This window comes from Sorex fumeus, unplaced genomic scaffold (genome assembly GCF_029834395.1).
Source record: "Sorex fumeus unplaced genomic scaffold, SorFum_2.1 ptg000149l, whole genome shotgun sequence".
NCBI classification, from domain to species: Eukaryota; Metazoa; Chordata; class Mammalia; order Eulipotyphla; family Soricidae; genus Sorex; species Sorex fumeus.
In genome coordinates this window covers 3,355,439-3,369,201 of record NW_026606206.1, presented here as the reverse complement: position 1 = coordinate 3,369,201, position 13,763 = coordinate 3,355,439, and positions in this window count along the sequence as shown.

Sequence of the window (13,763 nt, the reverse complement as noted above, 5' to 3'; positions counted from 1 at the left end):
CTCTCTGGGATATATTCCCAGGAGTGGTATTGCTGGGTCAAATGGGAGCTCAATTTCTAGTTTTTTGAGAATCATCCATACTGTTTTCCAGAAGGGCTGAACCAGTCGGCATTCCCACCAACAGTGAAGGAGTGTTCCTTTCTCACCACATCCGCGCCAGCACCGGTTGCTTTTGTTCTTGTGGATATGGGCCAGTCTCTGTGGTGTGAGGTGATACCTCATTGTGGTTTTGATCTGCATCTCCCTGATGATTAATGATGTGGAACATTTTCTCTTGTGTCTTTTAGCCATTCGGATTTCTTCTTTGTCAAAGTTTCTATTCATTTCATCTCCCCATTTTTTGATGGGGTTGAATGTTTTCTTTTTGTGGAGTTGAACCAGTATTTTGTATATCCTTGAAATTAACCCCTTATCAGATGTGTAGTTGGCGAATATCCTTTCCCATTCAGTTGACTGTCTTTGTATTTTGGTCACTGTTTCTTTTGAGGTGCAGAAGCTTCTTAGTTTAAGATAGTCCCATTTATCTATCTCTGTTTTCACATGCTTGGCCAGCGGTGTGACATCTTTGAAGACACTATTAGCTTCTATGTCATGAAGGGTTTTGCCAACATTTTCCTCAATGTATCTTATAGTTTCTGGTCTGATGTTGAGGTCTTTAATCCACTTAGATCTTACTTTTGTACATGGAGTTAGGCAGAGATCTGAGCCCATTTTTTTGCATATAGCCGTCTAGTTTTGCCAGCATAATTTGTTAAAGAGGCTTTCCCTGTTCCACTTCACTTTTCTTGCCCCCTTATCGAAGATTAGATGCTCGTATACTTGGGGGGGGGGGGGACGTCAGTATATTCAACCCTGTTCCATTGGTCTACAGCTCTGCCTTTGTTCCAGTACCATGCTGTTTTAATTATTACTGCCTTCTAGTAGAGTTTGAAGTTCGGGAGGTTGATTCCTCCCATTTTCTTTTTCCCAAGAATTGCTTTAGCTATTCGTGGGGGCTTATTGTTCCATATGAATTTCAGGAGTGTTTGCTCCAATTCTTTGAAGAATGTCATGGGTATCCTAATAGGGATTGTGTTGAATTTATACAGTGCTTTGGGAAGTATTGCCATTTTGACAATGTTAATTCTCCCGATCCATGAACAGGGGATATTTTTCCATTTCCTCGTATCCTCTTTTATTTCCTGAAGTAGAGTTTTGTAGTTTTCTTTGTACAGGTCCTTTACTTCCTTAGTTAAGGTGATTTCTAGGTACTTGATTTTCTGGGGCACAATTGTGAATGGGATTGTTTTCTTCATGTCTTTTTCTTCTCTTTCACTATTTGCATATAGGAAAACCATGGACTTTTGGGCATTGATTTTATAACCTGCCACTTTACTATACAAGTCTATTGTTTCTAGAAGTTTCTTGATAGAGGTTTTAGGGTTTTCTAAGTATAGTATCATATCATCTGTGAATAGTGAGAGCTTGATTTCTTCCTTTCCTACCTGGATGCCCCTAATATCCTTTTCTTGCCTAATCGCTATTGCAAGTACTTCCAATACTATATTGAACAGCAGTGGAGAGAGTGGGCATCCTTGTCTCGTCCCTGATCTTAGAGGGAAGACTCTCAGTTTTTCGCCATTGAGGACCATGCTTGCTGTAGGCTTGTGGTAGGTGGCTTTAACTATATTGAGAAAAGTCCCCTCTATACCCATTTTGGCTAGGGTTTTCATCATAAATGGGTGCTGGATCTTGTCAAATGCTTTCTCTGCATCTATTGATATGATCATATGATTTTTATCTTTTCTTTTGTTGATGTGGTGGATTATGTTGATTGATTTCCTAGTGTTAAACCAGCCTTTCATCCCCGGGATGAATCCTACTTGGTCATGGTGTGTGATCTTTTTGATGAGTAGTTCAATTCTATTTGCTAGTATTTTGTTGAGAATCTTCGCATCCGTGTTCATCAGGGATATCGGCCTGTAGTTTTCTTTTTTCGTGGTATCTTTGTTTCCTTTTGGTATTAGAGAGATATGGGCTTCATAGAAACTGTTTGGGAGAGTTTCCGTTTTTTTCAATTTCCTGAAAGAGCTTGAGAAGGACTGGCAGCAGGTCCTCTTTAAATGTTTGGAAAAATTCGCTAGTGAATCCATCTGGGCCCGGGCTTTCGTTTTTGGGAAGGCTTTTGATTGCAGTTTCTATTTCGTTGATGTTAATAGGTCTATTCAGACACTCCAGGTCTTCTTGATTCGGCTTTGGGAGATTATAGGAGTCCAGGAATTTGTCCATTTCTTCTAGGTTCTCTTGTTTTGTGGCATACAGACTTTCAAAGTAGTCTCTGATGATCTTTTGGATTTCTTTGGTTTCTGTTGTGATATCCCCCTTCTCATTTCTGATTCGGTTTATTAGGGTTCTCTCTCTCTGTTTCTTTGTGAGTGTTGTGAGTGGTTTATCTATCTTGTTTATTCTCTCGAAGAACCAGCTATTGGTTTCATTGATCTTTCGGATTGTTTCTTTGGTTTCCATGTCATTAGATTTCTGCTCTAAGTTTTATGATCTCTTTCCTTCTGCCTGATTTAGGTTCTTTCTGTTGATCCTTTTCTAAGGACTTGAGCTGTGAGGTCAAGTTGTTTATGTGCACCATTTCTACAGACCTAAGATATGCTTGCAGAGCTATAAATTTTCCCCTTAATACAGCTTTCGCTGCATCCCATAGGTTCTGGTAGCTCGTGTCTTCATTCTCATTTATTTCCAAGTATCTTTTGATTTCGTCCTTGACTTCGTTCCTGACTCATTCATTGTTCAGCATCAAGTTGTTTAATTTCCAGGTGTTTGATTTGGTTCTCTGTGTCTGTGTGTGATTCACTTCTATCCTCAGTGCATCATGGTCTGAAAAGATGAACCAGTGCCCATTTTCCACCACCATGGATAATATCCCCCCACCCCCATCCCCCCATCCCCCCCCTGCCTCTGTGGCAGGGGAATCCCCTGTGTTCTCTCTCTCCTTTTGGGTGTTGTGGTCTGCAAAAGAGGCATTGAGTGGCAAACGTGTTCAGTCCATAGTCTACTTTCGACATGCATCTCCCCTTCTGGGAGGATCCTCCAAACACCCTTTATTTGGTGCTCCCTTCTCTATCTGAGCTGCCTTTTCCCATAGCATGTGTGGCTGTCCTCCAAGCCATGGAGCAAAATTTCTGGTACTAATCTCGGCCATTCTTGGGTGTTAGTCCCTATTTTGTTACTTTATGTTCCCCAGATGAATGAAATCTTTCTATGTCTATCCCTCTCTTTCTGACTCATTTCGCTTAGCATGATACTTTCCATGTTGTACCACTTGTATGTAAATTTCATGACTTCATCTTTTCTAACAGCTACATAATACTCCATTGTGTAGATGTACCAAAGTTTCTTTAACCAGTCATCTGTTCTTGGGCATTTAGGTTTCTTCCAGTTTCTGGCTATTGTAAAAACCAGCTACTCTTACCAAGATTTCATCCTATGTCAAATCACATCTTGAGAATATGTGGTACCCAGTACCTTGTAAATATGAAAAGGGAAAGTCTAGCAGGAAGACAGTCTTTTCAGCCCCTCCTGCCAGAAGGTGTTCCATTGAAATCTTGGGTAGCAGAAGTATTTTCATTTTCAATTCCTAGCATGGATTAAGGAACAAATGAAAAGGGAGCACAAAACATGAAGCTTGATCATAAAAATACGAAACAAAGCGTGCTAAATCAATAGGAAATCTTGTGTACCAAGGGAGTTTCTAGAAGAACAAAAACAAGAAATAGATGCATTGGGTCTGCCTCTGGTATTTTCCATAAGGCAATCAGACCCCAGCGTGCCTTCTAAATGCAGTTAGCTGCACCTCGAGAAGACCAGGTAGAGAGAGGATTGATTCCTGGAACTCTCTGCTAAGTAGACAAGAGGATTCAGTTGAGTTAAGAATCTGTCTTCAGTACCACCCCTAGGGAAAGTGACTTCACTGTTTCTCCTAGAGAGCTAGTCAGACCATGAATCACTTGATCAGCAGTGGGGAAACAAAGAGTTGAGTGAGTTTCTGCAAGATAAAATATTAAAGGGTGTGGAGGAATGAAAGAAATCTTTCCCCTCAGGCACAGGCCAAAAACATCATGTAGGCTGATTTTTAATTAGAACTTTATCTTGAAGAAACTGAAAATCATTTCCAGAAACCTCAACCTTTTTCCAATGACACGTTATTTATTTACATATTTTTGTTTTTGTGTTTGTTTGTGCATGTTTCTCCAAACACACTTCCGTGCATTTCTATAAGACCAGTGTTCTGTCTTGTCCCCTTATCGTTTTAATTTGGACATTTTCACAGTCTTTAGCCCTATTTCCTATGGCTTTTTGCCCTGCTAAAGGGTGTGTGTGTGTGTGTGTGTGTGTGTGTGTGTGTGTGTGTGTACCTGTACATGTGTGTGGGAAATGGAGGAAAATTAATAAACTAGCAAGAGGATTGGAGGGCAAGCTAAGAAAGGAGGGTGGAGAGCTAAATTTATATAACCTAGAAAAAGGGAAGGCTCTGGAGGAACACGATAAAGTTATGCTTCATAGAAGCAATATAAATGAAGGGAGGGAATTACTCATAGTCTCAGAAGATGGCAGGACAGAAGGGCTGGCCCCAAACCAAGATTGGAAAACAGAGTCATGATGGATGATTCAGACAGGAGGCCAGAGGGAACTCCTGATGTGGGGACCCCACGGCCCCACTTTTCCAGGTAAGTGCAGCCAACAGGGGGACCAGGCAGTGTCACATGGTCTCCTGGTGCTCTCCTTCCCATAATTCTCTCCATGACTCAAAGTCTCTGGATCTACCAGGGACAGTGGGGTCAAGGAGAAAGAGATTTTTACACCTGAAATCTGGACATGCTTCCTCTGAAAATAACTTTAAAGAACTACACATCTTTCCCTAACCACTAAGATAATTGTAAGCACGAGACTCTAGTGACTTGGATTCACTTTCATATTCTGTCTTGCTCTCTTTAATTTTTGATCAATGGCAGCTGTTTCTATGCCTGCGAGGCTTTTCCGCTAGCCATAAAAGGACAACCTTTTATTTTCACTCCGAGCACGATAGGATGGACATCTGCTCATGAAAGGGGTCCAGTGCTATCAATGCCTGCAGTACATTGAGTGCTGAGTGGAAGGCAGGAGGTCAAGTTTCTGCTTATAAACACTGCTGTGATATTACCTATAGTTGCATAAGTCACTACCACAAATGCAGCGGCGCAAACAATTTTTCTTGTGAAGTCTCTGTGGGTCAGGAATCTGCTTGTAGCTCAGCTTCATCTTCTGCTAGAGGTCTCCATAGCTGCAATCGTGAAGCTGGTCCGCTCTTTAAAGGCTGTAATCAAGGTTACATTGGACCAGGTCATCTCCAGGTTTGATGGGAGCAGGGTACTAGGTTCGCTCAGTGGAGTTTGATAGAATTTAATCCCCATGGGATGACTGGACCCTGAGCCATGGTTGCTTGCTAGCTGTTCACCAGATGTCATTCTTGTTTCCTTCCCATATGGGTTCTCTCAAAGTGGGATCTTGGTGAAAGCAAAGTGAGCAAACCAAGAGATGACAAGAGAAAAAAATGCTGACAAAACAAAGCTCAAGAAAGAGGGACCAAAGAGTCTGTCATAACCTATTCTTGGAAGTGACTTCCCATCATTCCCATCATTTCCACTCACGACGAATCACGACCATCCTGTTATTCGTCAATTGCCTCGAGCAGGCCCCAGTAACGTCTCCTTCATCCTAGCCCTGAGATTACATTCAAGGCTCTTTAGGAGAATGAGACCCATCATTGTTACTGGCATTTGGCATATTGGGTACGCCACGGGGAGTTTGCCAGACTCTGCCATGTGGGCAGGTTACATTCGTAGCCTGCCAGTTTGTCCAAGGTAGGAATGAGATAATAAAATGTCATTATAATCATTTCCACTCTTTCAATTATTTTTTTATTTTTTGGTTTTGAACCACACCCAGCAGTGCTCAGGAGTGACTCCTGGTAAAGGCCTTAATGTCTGTACTATCTCTTGTTCCCCCCAACTCTCTGTCTTTTTTTTTTTAATAGAGGCTCATCTCTTAGATCAGTCCATCAGGGCAATGATTAAACAGAAAGGTAAATATTTGAGGGTGAGTGACTATTGGGAGCTATTTTGGATGGCTTACTGGTATCAACTGGATAAGTGATGGTGATTCTCGGGAGACTTATGTACTCAATATAATACAAGAAAATAAATTTAAAGTTGGGTGGGTCACATCAGGGCACTTAATTCAACTGCCTGCCTAAGCCTGGTGAATGACATTAACCTGTCAGTTGAGTCACATAGAGCTGATGGGCATTGAGATGGGAATCCCTGATAGGCTATCGTGGTTCTGTGGAGTACAGAGCATGCAAAATTCAAACTGTTAAAATGTTACCAGCTGATTAGAAAGATCTGAGTCCTACGGTTTATCAGTAGATGCCATCCCAGTTAGCATACATTTTTAGGGCATGTAGCAGGGACTTGTTTTATTTCTCTTCCAATCTCCTATCAGCTGTTTCACTTTCTATCTTAGCCAAGTAATTCAAAGCCCGCTGTCCAGATCAGATTTTCCCAGCTCTTATGAGGACTCAAACAACAATAATGACCCAAAGGAAGTATGTCTCATATTAAAACAAGTAATCCTGAGGGAGATAGACTGGCAGCCTGACTTTCTTGTATGACCTAGCTTGGGTGATACTCTTCGCATCAAACTAAATGACAGGGGCATTGTCTAAAACAATGAGGTAAGGTGATGCTTTCAAGCAGTAGATACTGTTTGCAATTTCCTATTTCTTTAGGAGTCCATTGAACATCTGATCTTCCTGAAGCTGTACCAGTTATGAGATTACCCTAAATATGGCAAGAGTCGCTAGTTCTACCCACATCTAGAGGGGATAGGGTTAGCCTAGTGGGAGTGCCTTTGGAAGATGGGATAGCAGGTAATAGACAGCAGGGAGAGAGTGGGTCTGACTAGGGTGGAGGATAGTTAAGGCTTCACAAAGGGGACAGTGCCTCCCAGGAAGCAACGTCCACAACTCTCATTTTTGTTTTGCCAAAATGCTTGACAAGGAGAATCATCTCAGTAATCCTCCCAACCTTCAGGATAGCAGAAAGACGCAAGTTTTTATTGTGCCTCGCTCAGTGGAGTAGGAATCCTACACTATACAGTCAAGGTCCCCCTCAAGACTATTCTAGTGCCTAACAAGATCCCCAGGTGGAGGATAACCTAGCTTCTGGCAGTAGCTGGTTTGTTCAGCTCTGCTGGGCTCCAGAGAGGAGCTAGTTTGAAATCGTATTACTCACGGCATTTATACATTGCTGTTTGGGGATTAGCTATTTACGTGACTGTCACTGAAGTGGCTTCTAATAAAACCAATTTTGAGAGCTCTGTACTTTGTCTTGATAGTGTTGAAGTTCTTTTTTTCAGTTGATAGCAACCTAGAGCTGCACTTAGAAAAGAAAAGCATTATGTTCAGGCCTTAAATAGCCCAACTCTAAAACCCTTGTAGGATCACTGAATTTTGCTGATGTTACTGATCCAGGAAAAAGTGTGTCTATGTGGCTTGTATCATTAATTTCTGATCTAAGAGATTTATATTGTTTCTTCTAATAAGTTATTTGAAAAATTTTACAAAGTGTTCTTCTCCATCCTTTTCCCTATCCAATACTGTTCATCAAAGATGTTATTTATAAAGCTGCTGATTTGTCACTAGATACCTGGCTGTTTTTTAAATTTGCACATTGAAAATTCACTTCAGTATTAATTGGGAGTGTGTAATTCTCTTTGTGCCTGTCAATGACTCCGAAGTACTGTTTTCCTATGATCAGAGAAAGAAAAAAAGTTCTGTATATTCATCTGGGAGCTGTATAATCATTCTACAACCCTAAAAGGCAGTTCAAACAGCCTCTATCTAGATTGGAGACCAATTAAATAATTATCAAAAACTTCAAGAAGATAGCAAGGGAAAAAACTCAGAGGAATACACAGTATCTGTCTGGGAGATAAAGCTGCTCTTTTGAATTTTCCCTTACTTGATACTTATTAAACCTGGGCTTCCACTGACCTCTGCATATCAGATGGTACCTTCTGTATGTTCTAACATCTCTGAACACACACAAAAATCTCCTACGGTTTTGCAGACTTGGGAGATGCATTCCTACCCCAAGCTTCCAGGCCACTTGTAAAATTGAGCACCTGGCTCATACTCAGGAGGGCTGACTCCTGCAGATGAGAAATGTACTCCTTTAACTAATTAATTAAATTTTTGCTTATTTGGTCACACCCGGCAATGTACAGGGGTTACTCCTGACTCATGCACTCAGGTATTACTTTTGGGGACTCTCAGGGAACCCTATGGGATGCTGGGAATCGAACCTGTGTCAGCTACGTGCAAGGCCAACACCCTACCCACTGTGCTATTGCTCCAGCCCGAGAATCTACTCCTTTAACAGTGCCCAATCAACCCCTGTAGCTGGACAGACATGGTAATTTGCTTTAGTAAGCTCCCAAAAAGTATAAACATGGTCCTTCTCCTAACCATAGGTAAAATGCTTTCTATCTTTTAATATAAAATAATTCTTAGAGGGCTGGAGCAATAGCACAGCGGGTAGGGCGTTTGCCTTGCACGCAGCCGACCTAGGTTCGATTCCCAGTATCCCGTATGGTCCCCTGAGCACCGCCAGGAGTAATTCCTGAGTGCATGAACCAGGAGTAACTCCTGTGCATCGCCGGGTGTGACCCAAAAAAAGCAAAAAAAAAAATTATTAGAGAAGACTCCCCTTTATTCTGTTTCTGATCAAAGAAGCAAACCTGGGAAACTCCAAACTAGCCCTTTCTGAGGAGGAACCAAGCCAGATTCCCTCTGCCTGCACACCTTCCTGGCGTCTTCCTATACTCTGCCTAGGGCTGGCTGTTGGCTACCTTGCCGCCTTCCCTTTCTGCAGGCAGAAGCAGGATGGTGTGCAGCCGTCCTGCCACTAACAAGCCCCATGCATTCATACTTGCTAGAGAAACAAATGGTCAGCAAATGGTCTATTCAGAGTGGGTTCGAACTCATCATGTGTCTCAGAAACTGGGAAATCTCTGAGGTGGCCCAGCACAAAAGGATGCAAGTGACAAAGGGTGAACAGATGCTGAATAATGGAGAGGGAACAAACAGTATTCATGGGCTTCAGTGGGTTTTTTTTTTGGTATCTCTCACAAATGTTGCCTCATTCTTCCCATGTCATTGTCAATTTCCACCATTCCAATTTCCACATCCAAAGGAAGCGTGAGAGGGCATCTGGATGGATTTCCGCTTGAGGTTTGCGGCTCTTGGATTCAAATGGCCTCTTCTGTTTCTTTGCAAAAAAAAAAAAAAATGGTGACATGCGTCTTTAAAGCTTTGTGACAGCCGCCTGCATCCTGCCCCGTGTGGCAGCAGTGGCGAGATGGCTATATTTTCATACCAAGCGGAAGTGATTGCATTGGTGCAAAGTTTTCAAAACAACTTCAAATCCTAAGAAAAGAAACTGTGGGCTTGCCAGAATCATCCTGACCTTGAAGAACAAAGTCCTGGATCGATGATTTGTATGGAAACAAAAAGCCTATTCTCTGGTGCCAGAAACCAGGAGAGAAATAAGCGTACAAGCACATAGCCACAGCCCTTGCCTCTCCGTGAGGGACAGGAACAGCCTGCCTTGGAGTAGTCCAGCCCCTCTGGGCCACAGGAGCAAATGAAACTCGAATTTTTCAATGTGACAGTAGCATCAATAGCAGTACAATAACATCGAATGTAGCCGATAGATGAACAGGCTTTCTTTTAAGTATAACACTTGATATTATTTCCTGAAGGCTAAATTTTCTCTAAGAAATATTCTCTAACCATACCATTTCTCATGAGGAAATGAAACTGCCCAAGGAACTGAATGGCCAGTTAAAGGAGATAAGAAGGGGGAGAACTGGCTGGCATAGACCCTGGGAAATTTGCTCCAAATCTAGCTGAAACCAGAGAACTTTATCAGTTAGAGCTAGGATGCGTTGAATATTAACAGAAAACGGAAAATGATCAAAGCCAGTGTGCGCAGTTTTTATGTTTGCTTCCTGGCCACTCGTGGCGGTACTCAGGGCATGCTCCTGGCTCTGTGCTCAGAGATCACTCCTGGTGATGCTCAGGGAATCATTAGCAGTTCCAGGGATTGAACCTGAGTTAGCAGCAGGCAAAAGAAGTCCCACAGCCCCTGTTCTATCTCAGATACATTTTATTTATGTATACATACCCCACATACAAGTTAATTTTATCTTTCTCTTTCTCTCTGGTAGTCTGTGAGTACCTTGAATCAAACTAATATTTTTTTGTTTAAAATAAAAAAGGGAGAGTCTAGGTTGATAATCAGATTCAAATCCCATAATCCTGTTCTTTTTCCCTTCCTGCTGCCTACCCTGTGCTTGATCCACTCATTGTCACAGGCTTCTAATGTTTTTTTTTTTTTAGGAACACTTTATATTGTGTCAAAATGGGTTTCAGAAACACACCACTTGGCATGTGTGGTGCCCTGGCAAGGTTGGTATAGAGGATTTCAGTTATCTCTCAGAAAAATTCCCAACCTCTGAGAATTCAATAGAGGAAGGAAATTGAACCTGGGCTTGAAGTGAAAATGACTGAAAAAGCTTGGCAGCTGGTACTAACATCCTCTCTGACCCACTCACCTTGTGGGTTGGTCCGCCCTGGAGCCAAAATGTCTCTGTGTAAAAACTCAAGTCACTATCATACTCATCTCTACGCATGCCTGGGCCTGAGCCTAGCCCAGCTCCAAAGCTCCCTCCAGTACAGACAGAGGAGTCAGCCTGTGCTTCTGAATATCAAAGGCACTGATTTTCCAGGCACTTGGCAATCCTGGTATTAAAAAGAAAAACTCCCAATTATGGAATTTACAAGTTAAGGTAGCTGCATTCCTTTGGGAACCGAAAGAAAAAGGGGAGTTTGTGGTAGGCATGAACCGAAATGAAGTTCTAACCACCGTCATTACTTCTGCTGGAAGATCACAGCGAGAAAGACTTGATGGCAGAGAGAGGAGGAGAAGGAGAAAATATGAAGCTAAACCCATCCATGGGTGAATTTGCAGCCCAAGTTGATGCTGCCGATCCGATCCATGGACCAAGTCCAGGAACTTGTTTAAATGTGAATTTTGACTATCAGTGCTCTCACAGGAATACATACAAACCTTTTCAAACATAGACACCCAGACTCAAGGCTGAGGATTCTCGGGTTAGAGAGAGAACTTGAAAGAATGGAACGCCTACCTTGCATAAATGAAGCCCTGAGTTTGATCCCAGGACTGAGTGGCCCTGAACACCTCATACATCACCACAGCAGTATTAAGTACACAGACAACACTGTTTTGGCAATGTTGAGTAACAGTAAGAGAGACCTTAGAAGAAAATAATGGTTGGAGGAATTAGTCGGGATGGGAGATGTGTAGTGAAAGTCGATAAAGGAACAAACATGATAACCTCTCAGTATCTGTATTACAAACCATAATGCCCAAAAGTAGAGAGTATGGGGAATATTGTCTGCCATGAAGGCAGAAGGAGGGTGGGAAAGGGGGGTGTACTGAGGACATTGGTGGTGGGGAATGTGCACTGGTGGAGGGATGGGTGTTTGAACATTGTGCGTTTATAACTCAAACATGAAAGCTTATAACTATATCTCACAATGATTCAATAAAATTAAAAAAGAATAATATCATGGGGAGGCCCAAACGTTTAAAACAGTAAGACTAATTTCAAAAGCTTTGACAAAATTTTTGGACAATAAGTGTTACAGAGTAAAAAGCAACCAAGCTTTTTAAATGACAATCAGCAAATGTGGCAAATGAAAGAAACATCCCCGTAAAGGCTGCATGGTGTAATTATAAAGCGCAGTGTATACATAAAGGAAATTAGAAAGTTTCTACAAAACACACTGAACTATCGAAGATTTTGGGCTAGAGAGATTGTACCATGGGCAAGCTGCTTGAATTGCATGCACTAGATTCAGGTTTGATCCCTAACACGACGTTTGTCACCCAAACATGGTCAGAAGTGATCCCTGACCAAAGAGCCAGGACTAAGCCCTGAGCACAACCAGGGATGTCCCCCCAAGCCAATAAAAATCAAAGACTACCAAGTTGGAGGATGATGACTTTATTCTCTTTCTTTCTTTATTCTTCACTTTCTTCTCTCTCGAAGAAAATGAAAAATCCTCAATACATGAAAAATGAGAACTGACAATCACCGAAGCCATCCAGGATGCAGTACAGAAAAGAAAAAAAATAATAGAAACTGCGCAAGAGAGTTAAATAGAATTACGGAGGGTAAAAAAAAATCTAAGTTCTGCTTAATCAGCACTAGAAGAGAAATAAGACACAGGCAACATTTAGGGCGTATTGTAAAGAATTTTCTTAAACAATGACACCAATTACAAATTGCAGAAAGTTCATAAACGCTCCATACTTAATATTGCTGAGAAACAACAAAAAGAGAAAGAAGGTGCGGTCAGGAGGTGAGTCAAAGCACCTTCATGTAAGCAACAGTAGCGTAAAGGTCTTCACTTAATCACTTAATCACTTAACTTCCCGTTAGTCGTCGATTTGCTCGAGCGGGCGCCAGTAACGTCTCCATTTGTCCCTGTCGCGTGCTAGTGTAGCCCAATGGCATCTTTTCGCTCCGGGAACATGGAGGGCCTCAAACCGATCGTTCATGACCTTGACAAAGAAGTCTGACCATCTGGTAGGTGGGCGGCCACGCGGTCTCTTGACATCCCGTGGAATCCAATCAGTAACAGCTCTAGTCCAACGGTCGTCTTTAAATCTCATTACGTGACCAGCCCATCTGATTTTAGACACCTTGGCAAATGAGACAGCGTCCCTGATCCTTGATCGTCGACGGATGTCAGAACTCCGGATTCGTTCTCTCATTTGAGTGAAACGTGATATTCCAAGCATAGCTCTTTCTATTCTTCTTTGGGAGACCTGAATGGCGTTCTCATCTTGTTTGCGTAGGGCCCAGGTCTCTGAGGCATATGTTAATGCAGGAAGAACAGTGGAATCAAAGAGATGTGCCCGGAGCCGGAGGTTCTTCGTCCTCTTAGCTATTTCTTCGACGTTCTTGAAGGCGTTCCAAGCCGCTCTCTTCCTCCTGCGCAGCTCGGGTGCCAGGTCATTTGTCATGTTGACCTCTCGACCTAGGTACACATAGCTGTTGCATTCGGAGATGGTCGTTCCATTGAGAGCGAATGGGGCGTCAGGAACAAGGCTGTTTCTCATAAACATTGTCTTCGTAAGATTCAGCTGTAGTCCTACCTTTCCACACTCATGGTCAAAGTCGGCCAGCATTTGTGCCGCTTGGCTGATGTTTGGTGTTATTAAAACAATGTCATCAGCAAAGCGGAGGTGGTGTAGTTGCCGACCATCTATCTTCACTCCCATTCCTTCCCATTCCAGTCGTCGCATGATGTTCTCGAGGGTGGCACTGAAGAGTTTTGGTGAAATGGTATCACCCTGCCGCACCCCTCTCTTGACATCAACGATCACTTCTTTGTAGAATGGTGAGATCCTGGTAGTGAATCCGCAATACAGCTCACGGAGGATCCTGATGTATTGGGCTTGAATGCCCTGATTGGCTAGGGCTTCAATGACCGCTTCCGTCTCAACAGAATCAAAGGCCTTCTTTAAATCAATGAACGTTAAGCAGAGCGGCATCTTGAACTCCCGAGAAACCTCAAT